Source organism: Falco biarmicus, chromosome 7 (assembly GCF_023638135.1).
Source record: "Falco biarmicus isolate bFalBia1 chromosome 7, bFalBia1.pri, whole genome shotgun sequence".
NCBI classification, from domain to species: domain Eukaryota; kingdom Metazoa; phylum Chordata; class Aves; order Falconiformes; family Falconidae; genus Falco; species Falco biarmicus.
The window spans coordinates 19,867,436-19,879,693 of record NC_079294.1 but is presented as its reverse complement, the minus strand read 5'-3'; the positions used below and the strand labels follow the sequence as shown (position 1 = coordinate 19,879,693).

The 12,258-nt window shown below is 36.5% G+C and overlaps 1 protein-coding gene across 9 annotated transcripts in view; it reads right to left on the bottom strand.

Moving 5' to 3' along the window:
• Positions 1-12,258, bottom strand: part of GPHN (gephyrin) — a 296,958-nt gene that overhangs the window by 141,758 nt on the left and 142,942 nt on the right. The gene's annotated exons all lie outside the window — the stretch shown is intronic.

The following is a 12,258-nucleotide window of genomic DNA, read 5'->3' as shown; positions in this document are numbered from 1 at the left end:
AAACAGACACACACACATACAATAAATAGAGGGAACTGTAAAATTACTCATGGCTTTTTATACAAAGATTTTAAACCACTACTTATAAACAACATATGACAGACTAATTCAAGTAGCCTTCATAATATTTTTGGACATGGGAACTGAAATTCTGTTCCCCATCTCTTGGCCTGAAATGGAAAACCAGAATTCAGCTATTCATTTATATCACTGTTTATTTTGATTTTGAGACATAAATATAATGCTTTACCACATGTTAATACAGTATGTGCATTTAATTCAGATTAAATGGCTGATTCTTATTACAGTAACTTTGGTCTCTGTGATTGAATTTTTAATAGCGTGAAAAGGGCAAGAACCACATATTTGTAAGCCTTATCTACTAAAAGATGCAATAATACATCTGACACAGAAATACAAAAGATTATCTATAATCATCTTTTCTACATTACCTACATCATCTCAATAGGACTGTGTCTCCCAATTGCAAGGCTGAACTAAAAAAAGCTTAATAAATCTGTCATGTAAATTCAATGACTTACAATACTGGAGAACTTACGATACTAGAGAAATGTTTGATTTTATTTTAATTCATTTTTTAAATAACCTTTTAAAGTAGTTTTCAAACTGTGATAAAAATCTGACATAAGCAGAAAAATTACTTGGTCTCAATATGATTGTATTGCTTATCCTTCATAGTCTACTGTGGACTAGAATGTCTGCTTGGAGCTCAAAATTAGCTGCGTTACATTAAGTCTACTCAGGTATTACACAGTAAAGTATCCATCTACAGAAATTGGTCAGATCAATTATTTAGACTGTTGTCCTTACTCTAGCAAAGAAGTCTCATTCTTTGAAAACATCTAGGGCACATTTATGTTTCTGGAATGTTATATATCAGGGAGGAACGAACTATTTCTAAGACTGTTGATTAGAAGCTTATTTATCATAAAATTAGATCTGAGCAATATACTGATCAAAATGCTTAAAACGTCGGTGGTTATAAAGCTGCCTAGAACATTTTAAAAAGCACTACCAATTTAGATTAATCTTCAGGTGTATGTTCTGCAGGCTTAGCACTGCTCTGTAACTTCCAATTAACACAGCCTCTTCTAAATTGCAGGTAGAATAATCTTTTGTCTGCCTGCAAGCCCCATCATGCAAACATGTGCCAGGATTACTTGAAGAAGTGGCAAAGCCAAAGGTTCTGTCTTTGTTTCTCCTTTTTTTACTCATGTCTTCCACTTCCCTTTTTGCCTTATGTCTTGTCTTTATTAAAACCACATTCATTTTTCCCTCCTCTGGAGGATGGCATTCTAATTAGGTGGGCTGTAAATTACCAGAAGTTTCTGGTTATACAAACATGTCAAACGAGCCTGAGAAAAGAACACACATAATGTCTCAGACATGCACATAAATGAACTATTAAGTCTGAATTTTGACTTACATTTTGAAAAAATGTGAATTACAGTAGTAAAATCATGCTAAGTCTTAAAATTGTTTGCTTCAATAACATAGTTATGTATCAGAAAAATTATTTTAAAGAGGTGGCATCTTCCCTATCTTATCATCCGGAAACATAATTGTCATGACTGAACAGCTACAAATTTCAGAGAATACCTGAAAGAAGTTCCATGTAAAAATGGAGTTTGGCGAAGTTAGAGCTTAATATAATATATATTTTTAAAAATTATTATCATTGAGAAAAAATTGTCAGTATAAAACAGGAGGAAGAGTTTTTGTGTTTTTTTTTTTTAATGAAGCACTTCAGGTAAAATAAAACCTGCCAAACTCCCAACTGGTTTTGCAGAGAAAGTAAATCCTTCCTCTGTTCTCATTTTGCTACAGTTCAGTAATACTCCAGTTAACACGGAGAAAACTGTCATGTGGTAGCCTACAGAAAGCTAAAGAAATCAGCATACACCCTAACTCTTCAAATAAACCAAGCAGTAATGAAATGCCTACTACCACTATTCCATCGGTGTATGTGGGCAGACATGATTCTCTATCAACTTCTAGTTACAGTAAAGAAACATAAGCTTTCAGTAAGAAGACCTTTGACTATGAGGCAGTTAAGTTTGGGTTTCATTGTATTTCATAAGTGTAAATTCAATTGTACAGCTTAGACATTTTAAAACCATGGAAAAATATCTGAGATTGATATTCAACTTATTTATTTTCTCTCCAGCCTACAAAACTCTATCCCACAAAACGCTGTCATTGACATTTTAAGTATCTAAAAAAGGAAGCACCACCCCGATCAAGTGAGGACAAAAGGCTACTCATATTCACTTCGCTGCTACCAGCAGCCCAGCTAGATTTGCCACTGGCTTTGCAGGGAACTGAATTTGCTGTGTCTTCAAATGAGAATTCCTCTAGGCCAGGGACCTGATAGCTGGCCTTCCTGATGCTATATAAGCAAAATTTTTATATAACTTTTCAACCAGAGAAAATGCCACGAAATAATTTTTATGCATCATTCTCCTCTTCTATTGTTTCGTTGATGATAAGCTTTCAAGATAAAGTGAGACTAGGTTAATGGGTTATGTAAATCACTGTCACTCCATTCAAGTCAAAGGAATGATGCTGATGGATACAAACTACAGTATCTGCCTCTGAAAACTGTAAAACTAATACCGAATTTTAAAAAGCCAGCACAAAACTACAGACCTCCAGAAAAAAACCAACCAATAAAGAGCTTAATATTTTTAACAATTAATATCCTGAAACAAGCTTTATCAGCTATTTTCTAGTGTCAAGGTAGACAAGGAGAAACAATTAGTCAGTCCCTCTAAGCACATTTTTATTTCAAAAGCACACAACTGTGACTCTAACCAGATTTCGCTTAAGTCCTAGAACCATTATAACTATTTTTACACTGCACAGAAATAAAATGTCAGGCCAGTTGCCTCCTTAAGCTTTGGATTAGATCTGGTGTCCTTCCTCTCTACTGATTTCTTTGTACTTTCTCTTTTACAAACACATTTCTCTCATTTAAATAAGAAATCCTTTGTTGTAACATACAATTTGTTTCCATCTCTTGCTGCAAAGAGCTCTTGTTTTAATCAGCCTCCTTTCTCTCCCAATTTGGAACTACTTGTTGGGCTGCCTATGCACTGCCCAATCTTGAAATCATTTCAGTTACAACATGGCTCATCAGAAACTTTGCTTATGATCTGCTTGAATTTTCTCATGGCCGGTATTGATTTCACTAGTGCAGAAAAATCTTGCCTTATTCTTTCTCTGAGTTCTTAAGTCTTTCACATGTAAATTATTTATTTTAAGGCCAATAATGATTCTTAACTTATGGAAGGAATGCCTACAGTGTGTGGCACAGTGCAGAGACCCTATGCTTACTGCTGATACGTGCTTGGAAATTCATACAGGCACTGGTCACATTAACACACAGTAAGTCCAAAAGCTGTACAGGTGTGTTCTTGTGGCACCACACTTAAGCTAGTGCTACTTGACATAAAAAATAATCAGTGAATGGCATAACACTTACAGATGTACTTCCTTCTGTGGAGCTAACTTAAGCATCTCAATGTCCAAGATGCAAAACTGCCATTATTACTCTAAGTTGCAAAAGGCAAGTTCCTCCTGTATTTAAAACAAATTCTAGGACTCAAGCATCTTTTCACTAAACCAACCAGCTTTGACTGGAAGGATTCAAGAGAGAAAGAATACATCATAATTTAATTTGGTAGGGTTTTCAGCAGCTATTCATGTTTATCATGAAGTATTTGTTGTGTTTCCAGTAATTGTTTCTTACTAATCATGTCTGTGGGATAAAACCCCAGCATGGTACGTAAGAAACCTGCTCACAGAATGCACAATGGTAATGGTTAGCAAAGTCAGGTATTTTGTAGCTCCATTGAGGTACCATCCACTAATCTCTGCAAGTAAATGAACAGGAGAAATAAATAGGAATTCCTTTCTGGAATGAAAGGAACAGTTCCCTGACCTTTGGAGACAACTGCGGTTTGTGACTTTCTTATCTTAGTAAAATTTTGCAGTCTCTTGCAATAAATCCTTATGACATTCATAGGCACTCTACGTTTCTGTTCTTGATTGCTGCTTCACTTAAATAATGGAGTAAAGTAGTTCTACATGTTTAATTATTTCCTTTTCACAGTGACAGAGAGATGCATTTGTTGACACTATTACAAACCATGGCGTTAGCCAGGAATTTGAACTTAAGAAAAGTTGCAAGACTCCTGCAGTCTTCTTACTGCTACTGTACTCTGTTCTTCCACATAGATACAGAGACTATGAGTAATGCCCTTAACTGCAGCAGAAGTACTACAAAGCACTATGGATGGTCACTATGGATCAGACTAAATGTCTACACAGAAAAACCGAGGTCTTGAGGGCTGTTCCTTTCCTATGATACTACAGTCCTATAGTATTTGTCTTTTTGTCCTACCTTTGCCATCACTTTACTATGAGAGTGTTGTAACAGTCCCATGTGTCTATGCTTCCAAAATGATTAGAATACATCCCTTCAAAGCAATATTATGGTGCTTATTCCTGAGATTAATGTCTGTACTTTTTTTCTTATCAATATGTCAGTTCCTTCATAATACATGGATTGTAAAAATAATTCTCAATACACATGCATACTGGAATATGAGATGTACACTGTTACCATTTAAAACATTCTTTAGGAAAGAATAGGGAAACGCTAAAAAGAATATGAACAGGCAGGTTTTCATAAATAATCTGTACAGATTTCTTCTAGTCTATATTCAGTACTGAAACTGGCTAAGTAATTCTGTAGGTAACGAACAAGTTTGGTATTTTGGCACATGCTAGATTTTTCTAGCATGGTGCAAATTTGAAGTCACTTTGCCTTATATACACCATCTAAAATACATTAACAATTAATTGAAATTGCTGAACAAGTATCAGTGTTAAATAATGAAATTTAGTTATGAAACAATATACATTTACTTACACTGGACTTTGAAACAGAAGTACGTTCGTATAAGCTGTTTTACAGACATAAATACTATCCAGAAGTCCTCAAAACAACTTTATGTGACTGACAAGATCATTGTGGCTTCTGGGAAAAATACTGCTAGTGCTTAGAAATGCAAAAGTCTGTGTTCTCCACCACAGATCTTTCAAAACTGCAAGCTTTGTAAAATTATGTAACTTCTACATTTGCAAATAAATCCTGTTCACTCTAGGACAGTATGTTTCAAAATGCAAGGAAAAGACATGTAACAGTAAGTTCTTAAAGCTATAATGATAACTTTCCTTAGATATGTAAGTCAAATAAGAGCTGTTGTATAAAAAGCCACATTAAGTATCAATTTAATCTTCTTTTACAAGCTGTGTACTAAAAGGGTGTCTGAGATAATTTTAATTTATGAGTATCTAACACCATCAGATAGAAGCAATAATAGTGAATGAGAATATGGAAAAACATATCAAAGAAGAGAAACTCTGCATAGTCGCAGATTTGCTAAGAGAACTGGATGTCACTTTGACCACTGAGTTTCAGGAATACAGGAATCGGCACATTAAGATCTCATAACAACCTTTACTTAGTCATATGGCTTGTACTCCAGACCCCAGGGGCTCACTGAAGATTAGCTTTGATACTATGGCATGAGAGCGCATACATAACTGCATGAATGAGAAATTCACGTCACAGCACACACATACAAAGCAGGATAAAAGAAAAAGATAAGGTAAAAGTAACGGATTTCTTTTTTTGTATTATTTAGGAGTTCAATTCTTCTCTATTTGGCTGACCATGGCTTGTCTATTAATTTAAAAGGGAAAATCAGGTACTGAGGACCATGCAAGAACATGAAAACCCATAAAGCAAAGGCACTGTAGGAAAGATAAAGAGCTGAATTCAATAGTTTAAAAAAGAGGGAAGGCCTTCGAAATGTTAATATAATCTTGGAATTAATTTCATATTTTTTCCCTATTTCTTGCGAAGCTTTTATTTCTCATGCTTACAATCTCCTGTTGCTTGAAAGCTTCACTGAAATGCAGAGGCATGAAGATACTCTTATATGCAGCATAACAACTTTGCAAGTAATCAATCTCTAATTGATTTAAGAAAAGCCGAGAAAGAAACAGTAAAACAGCATGAGAACACGCTCAACATTTTCTATTACCTCCACCCCTTTTCTCCTTCCCCCACCAACAAAAGGCAGAAAGTAAGAGAAATGTTAGGAAGATGTTCACAGTGTAATCAAGAGTGTAGTCAAGAGACCTGGATGAAATGCAAGTATCTCTACGTGTCTAAACAGACCTTTTAATCTTGCGAGATTTTACTGAACATAGTAGTCTTTTGAAGATTCTACAGATGTATTTGCAGTATTCAGTATCGTAGTCATTTTGCACTGGTTTTTTTTTCTAAATAGTTTTCTAAATACTAAGCTAATGTATTAAAATAAGTCATAAAAATTTAACTTTTACTGAAATGCAAAACTAAAGAAAGTAATAAAAATGTACTCTACAAATGGCTTACTTTTAAAATGTAAATTTAATAAGCACTTTCCATTTGAAATAAAGTGCAGCTATCAAATATTTCAAGGTTCAACGTAACTATGCAGCCTGTAACATAACGTTTTTTAAAAAAGTATTTCACATCTTCTAAAAGCTAAAATTCATGATAATTATCCCTAAAACCAGGGGGGAAAAAGTAGGCACTCAAATGTAACGCTCAACAGAGTTCATCTATGCAAATGCATAGAAAAAGTCAAGCAGAGAGAAGTGCAAACCACCAGGACTAGGAGTGCCAGTGCAGAAGCAGTCTGCTTTTTAAGGGCTGAGACTGGGAAATTTTTTTTTAACTATTACACTGGAGGCCACATACAAGATTGACTCCACAAAATAAACATGCAGTTTTAAATGTTTTGTGCCAATTTCCTCTCCAAATGACAAAGGAAGGATTCTTAATTCAAGCTAACTACCTTGACGTATTATTTTTAGTATAGACAAGAAAAACACTGATTTTATTGTATGATTTAACAAATTGAACTAAAAACTACAAGGACATCTGGATCAGATACAAACCATGAGTCTGTAAGTGCAGCAAGGCACAAGATTTGTTTCCTTCTGTATGAAAAACTGTTCCCATCTACTATTGGTACCACTGGTATCCTCCTAGAGTGCATGCTAAGGTCTTGAAATCATGGCTACTCACTGGAAAGGATTGGTCATTCCAGCATAACAGTTTTCCTCAGATGCCTGGAGGAAGGGATGGAACTTAGTGCTGTCAGAAGAGTCAGAATTAGATATTCTCCAAATACATCTGTTTCTTGAAACAATTTTTCTGTTCACTCTGAATTTGGCATATATATATGTGTGTGGGTGTATATGCACACATGCTTACCTTTACATAAAGATGTACTAGCAAAAGTACCAAAGTTCAATGTGTCTCATTTCTGTCACGTGTAAAAACCTCTCCAAAATATGTTTAGTTACTAAAATAAGTATTACAGCAGTTAATAAAACCCTGTGTTTTTCTTAAGAATTTATTTTAAATAAATTAAAAATCAATTAAAAGAAAAACATAATGCCTTCTTGTCAGTATTACTTTTCCTAGTGAGAATCTTGACATCTAATATAAATTCCTCCAATTATTTCTACAAGACCACAAAATATCAATTAGAATGAAAAGGAGAAAAAAAGCACAAAGCCAACTACATTAATCCAATACTGCTCACTAACAATAGATAACCAGAAACTCTCTCTCTCCCCTGCTCTGGGCAACCTGTTATCAGAAGATACAAATGCTTGGGTTTGGAGCCATAAACTTCAGATTAATTGTGCAGAATAAGATGGCTTTTTTCACATTTTCTTTTCCTTGCATACATTAATATCAATCTAAGATTGTTTTCTTCTCAGAATGTGAAAAGGCAGCTTGATATTACACACAAGAAGTCAGTAACTTTCTAAAACTAGAGTTGCAGTATTTTATCCATGTGTATCCACATCTACAGCACTTGTATCTCATGCACTGCAGATCAGAAGTTTCACCAAACTTTGCTGGCTGTAACTAAGCCCAGATAAACTACACCTTCATCTTATCAAAAACAGAAATGGCAAAGCCACAGAAAACCAACTGTAAATTTCTTTGAGCTGCCAAGACAACACTAACTGCTTCAACCCTCAGAAACCAGCAAAAGCATGTCTGTCATACAGGCAAAGGTAGTATGTCTCACAGAACTCCAAGTACAAACACACAAGAACTGTATTTCTGTAACAGCCCTCAACTCACATAACCCGCACTTCTTAAAAACTGTATTTTGAAAATAACTACTTGAAGAATTTGCACGTATGTATTTGCATGCAATGACAGCTACATCTACAGTTTAAGCCAGGTTATACCCTATGTCTACTTGTTCTGTTTAATGGGCAGGAAATGCAGAAGATTTAACATTTTTTCCACAGCAGGGTTCCTTGTGGTTTTTTTTAATCACAGAAGCCTTGTCGTCATTTTTTAAACTCAAACGTTTGCTTTTCTGTAACTATGAAGTTTTAAAGAACAATATAATTGTAAAAATATAGTTGATTCTGACTGAACACAGTTCAGTTTCTAGTTTCACCTCCTAACAGTAAATGCAATCTGACATGCTACTTCATGGCTACAGTTGCGTAAAACATCACTTCCTTTTACTTTTTGAATAATATTACAACCCAGGTAATTTCAATTTTTGGTGTAGCTCTCAATGTAAATGGAAAATTGAACAGAGTGAAAATATCCAGATCTCTAAAAAAGGTTAGGATGTGGGGCGGGGTGGAGTGGGGAAGAGACAGGCAGGAGATGAAACCACTAGGAGAGCCAGGTTGCTACTCAGTGTAATGTAGCTCATGGCATAAACTCCCCCACATGTGCACTGCTCATGCATATCACCTATAGAGTCAATGAATGAAACTGTTTTCAGAATAAAATCTACTGCTTTACCTGTGAAAATACAGTAAAGAAAATTTACCTACCAACGAAGGGCTGCTGTACTGTGAGATACTTAGTCCATACATATACTCTAAGAGTGGGTGGGCTGGCGCCTGCCCCGGGGTGCCACGGGAGGGGCGCGCTAGCTCCTTCCCCTCTTCCTGCTTGGGTCATGAACACAGGGCAGAGTGCATCCGCCACCACTGCAGTTCCTCTTACATGCACAATCAAACCTGAAAGAGATTCAGAAAGAGGGGAAAGGCAGGTAGGAGACTAATGTACATGCAGACTATACTTCTCAAAGAACACCAGTTACTGACTAGTAACCTTTTTTCTTTGAGTCTGCATGTACATTCCCGCGATGACTCACTCTGAAAAGTTACTTTTGCCTTCTACCACCCAGACGGATGCCTGAGGACTCCCACAAATAGCTGCAGCATCACTCCGCTGAAGGCTGAAACTGCCCTGGGTACTATCAAACTAACATAATGCCAGGTGAAAGCAAAGACAGAACCCCAGGTAGCCTTAGGGCAAACGTCCAAATACCATACAGTACAGATACTGTTTGCCCAGAGATCTACTAGAATTTGCTTTGGCCATGGCGGCGGGGGAAGTTCCTCGAGCCCACACAGAGTCAGAAAGCCATCTGAACAATTGTCGTATGAAGTCAGCTGAACTTCTGGACATTCCCACAATGGAACAAGCAAAGAAATAAACTAAAAGACTTGGACCTGTGAAGAGAAATTATAAAGTCCTTATGAAACCATGAATTCATGAAGTATAAAATTCTATCAGAGAAGCATAAGATCTGGAAACAAGTACTGGAGGACTAATTGCCTAGCCGCTCTGGAACTTTGGCACCACTTCAAGAAGGAATTTTGGATGACTAAAGAACAGATACCCTGCCCTGATAAAGGCAGTATATAAAATGACAGCCATAAGGACCTGTATATGCTTCAGCAACTGGCTGAGAAAACTGTCACCAGATGTACCACTTCCATAGACACAAGCAGAAAGAATAAGAATTTAAGAGCTCAAAAGCTGAAAAGGAACCACGATAACACAGTGGTTTTGCAAGACTATTCAGTCATGAACAATTCAATGCATCATGATCAGCTATTAGGAAACTATGAGTTGTGAGAACAGCATGAGTGTACTCAACCAGAGAGAGCGCAACATGGTACCCTCACCAAAGTACAGAGAGGAATCAAAGGCACTGTGTATAACAAATAACCTGAAAGAGCTGAGATCAAAGCAGCAACAAACACATCGTAGAAAAAATAGTTTTTTCATAGAGTATGCATGTCATAGATGACACTTTCATGCTCCTGGGCTATCATTACTCTGGAGAGCAGTAAGAACTGTCTACCCTAGAGACTGATTAATGTTTTGACATGGAGGGTCCTGAGATTGTCACAGATTGAAGAGCAGCCAGGGAAGAGCTAAAATACAATGTCTACGGATACTAGAAAAGAAGAATACCTCCACTGTCAGAATAAGGTGAAACTACCCAAAAAATAACAAGTTTTTCTTTACTGGCTATTTCTCTATATGTGTGCCAACTCTGGTAACTTACAATCAATGTAACATAAAAGGAGAAGAAGCATTTTGCCAGCAAAATTGCTGTATGGCTTTATTAAGCCAGGCAGCTGAATGAGATGCCAAACAAAGAGTGTATTTTAGCAAAAGCACAGGCAGTATTGCAAAGAACAGACCTACTTAGGTCCTCTAAATAATACCCCTAAAGGAAAGAGAGAAAGTCACTTACAACCTCACAGAAATTTCCTTGGGGAAGTAGTTCACCAAGTTCTATAAATATTATATTAAATTAGGCCTGGATGGAATCTCAGTTATCCTCTCTCTCTCTGCCCAGTTCAGGACTATTTTGTCATTCCTAACAGACACCCGTCTGGCAACACATACTCTTAAAGATCAGTAAATGTTTTACTTCTGGACAAATGACCACTGGAAGGGCAAGTGAATAAACTGATCTAAATGACAATCTGAACTTCTGGAAGTGATGTAGAAATTTAGTGTAAAGTATGACTTCTATCTTACAAAGGACTGTATATAGATTCAAAGGCACATCAGGGCTCACAATCTACTGTGCGCAACAAAGAAAATTGTTATGTCAAACAAGTACAACTGTGAAGAATCACGTTAATTTTCCTCATTTGAGTTGATTCTCCTATTTAAAATGGAAGTCTGATAATCATTGTAGGGTGAAGAGAACTTACGTGTTACCAAACTGGTGGTATGAAGTGCTGAACTAGCTGCTGGATGTATACTAAGCTCATGAGTTTCCAGTAACTCTAATATTCCAGAGTACTGAGAAACAAAGCCACCACAGAAGATGGGATTCCTCCTGAAGAGAAACCATTTCCATTTTGTAGTACATGTAATGGTTATAGACCATTTCGTACCCTGAACCAAAACGCTCTGTATGTTTAAATAGTCAAGTATGTTATTACACTTCACTTATGAAAACTGAGGCCTGAATGATGCTTGTGTGTATTGGTCTGAATGATTTATGTGGAGAAAAAAGGCAGAACAACAAGAATAGATGCTCATAAGCTCCCGAATTCCAGGTACTAATACTATTCAAGCCAGAATGGAGTGACTGTAGTAATTCAGATGCTGTGTTTTCTTAATCGTAACAGAATAAGGGTATTGGTAGATAAGCACAGATCTGAAATGCATGGAATTAAAAATACATCTCCCTACCAACTCAGATGCTCTTTCCCTTGAGAGAAGAAATCTTTGCATTTCCTGATGTTATCAACCAAATACTAATATTTGACAAATAATACTGTCAATACAATTGCCTATGTAGATATTCAGAGAAGGATCTGTTAAGAAGACAGGGCAGCATATTTTGAAGGTCCTGAAGATAACAGATTGCAACAATTATTTTATGGCAAGCACAACAATTCCATAGATGGGAGTCATTACACAACGGATGGATCTAGCACCTCCCTGCTTGTTTATGCAGTGCACTGTGATGGTGCTATTCATCCAAAATTCACTGCTCTGATCATCAGTGTATGGATACAGAACAGCTCTCCAATTCTGTCTAGCAGCATTTACTAGATGTCCCTCTTTTGCAATGAAGAAACCATCACTACTGACATCTCTACATATTTGCACTGGATCCCCCTACCAGCTGAGAGATTTTAAGGTTACTATCAGCTGTATTCATTCTGTAACACCTCATTATAATGCTTGAATTAAATGTAAGGTGTGTCAGCCAACCAGTGCATGTACAGGCTGTGTGACCTAACAACAGGCATGACCTTACTGTTGATCCATGATTGTCCCGGCACTGTTCAGATCAT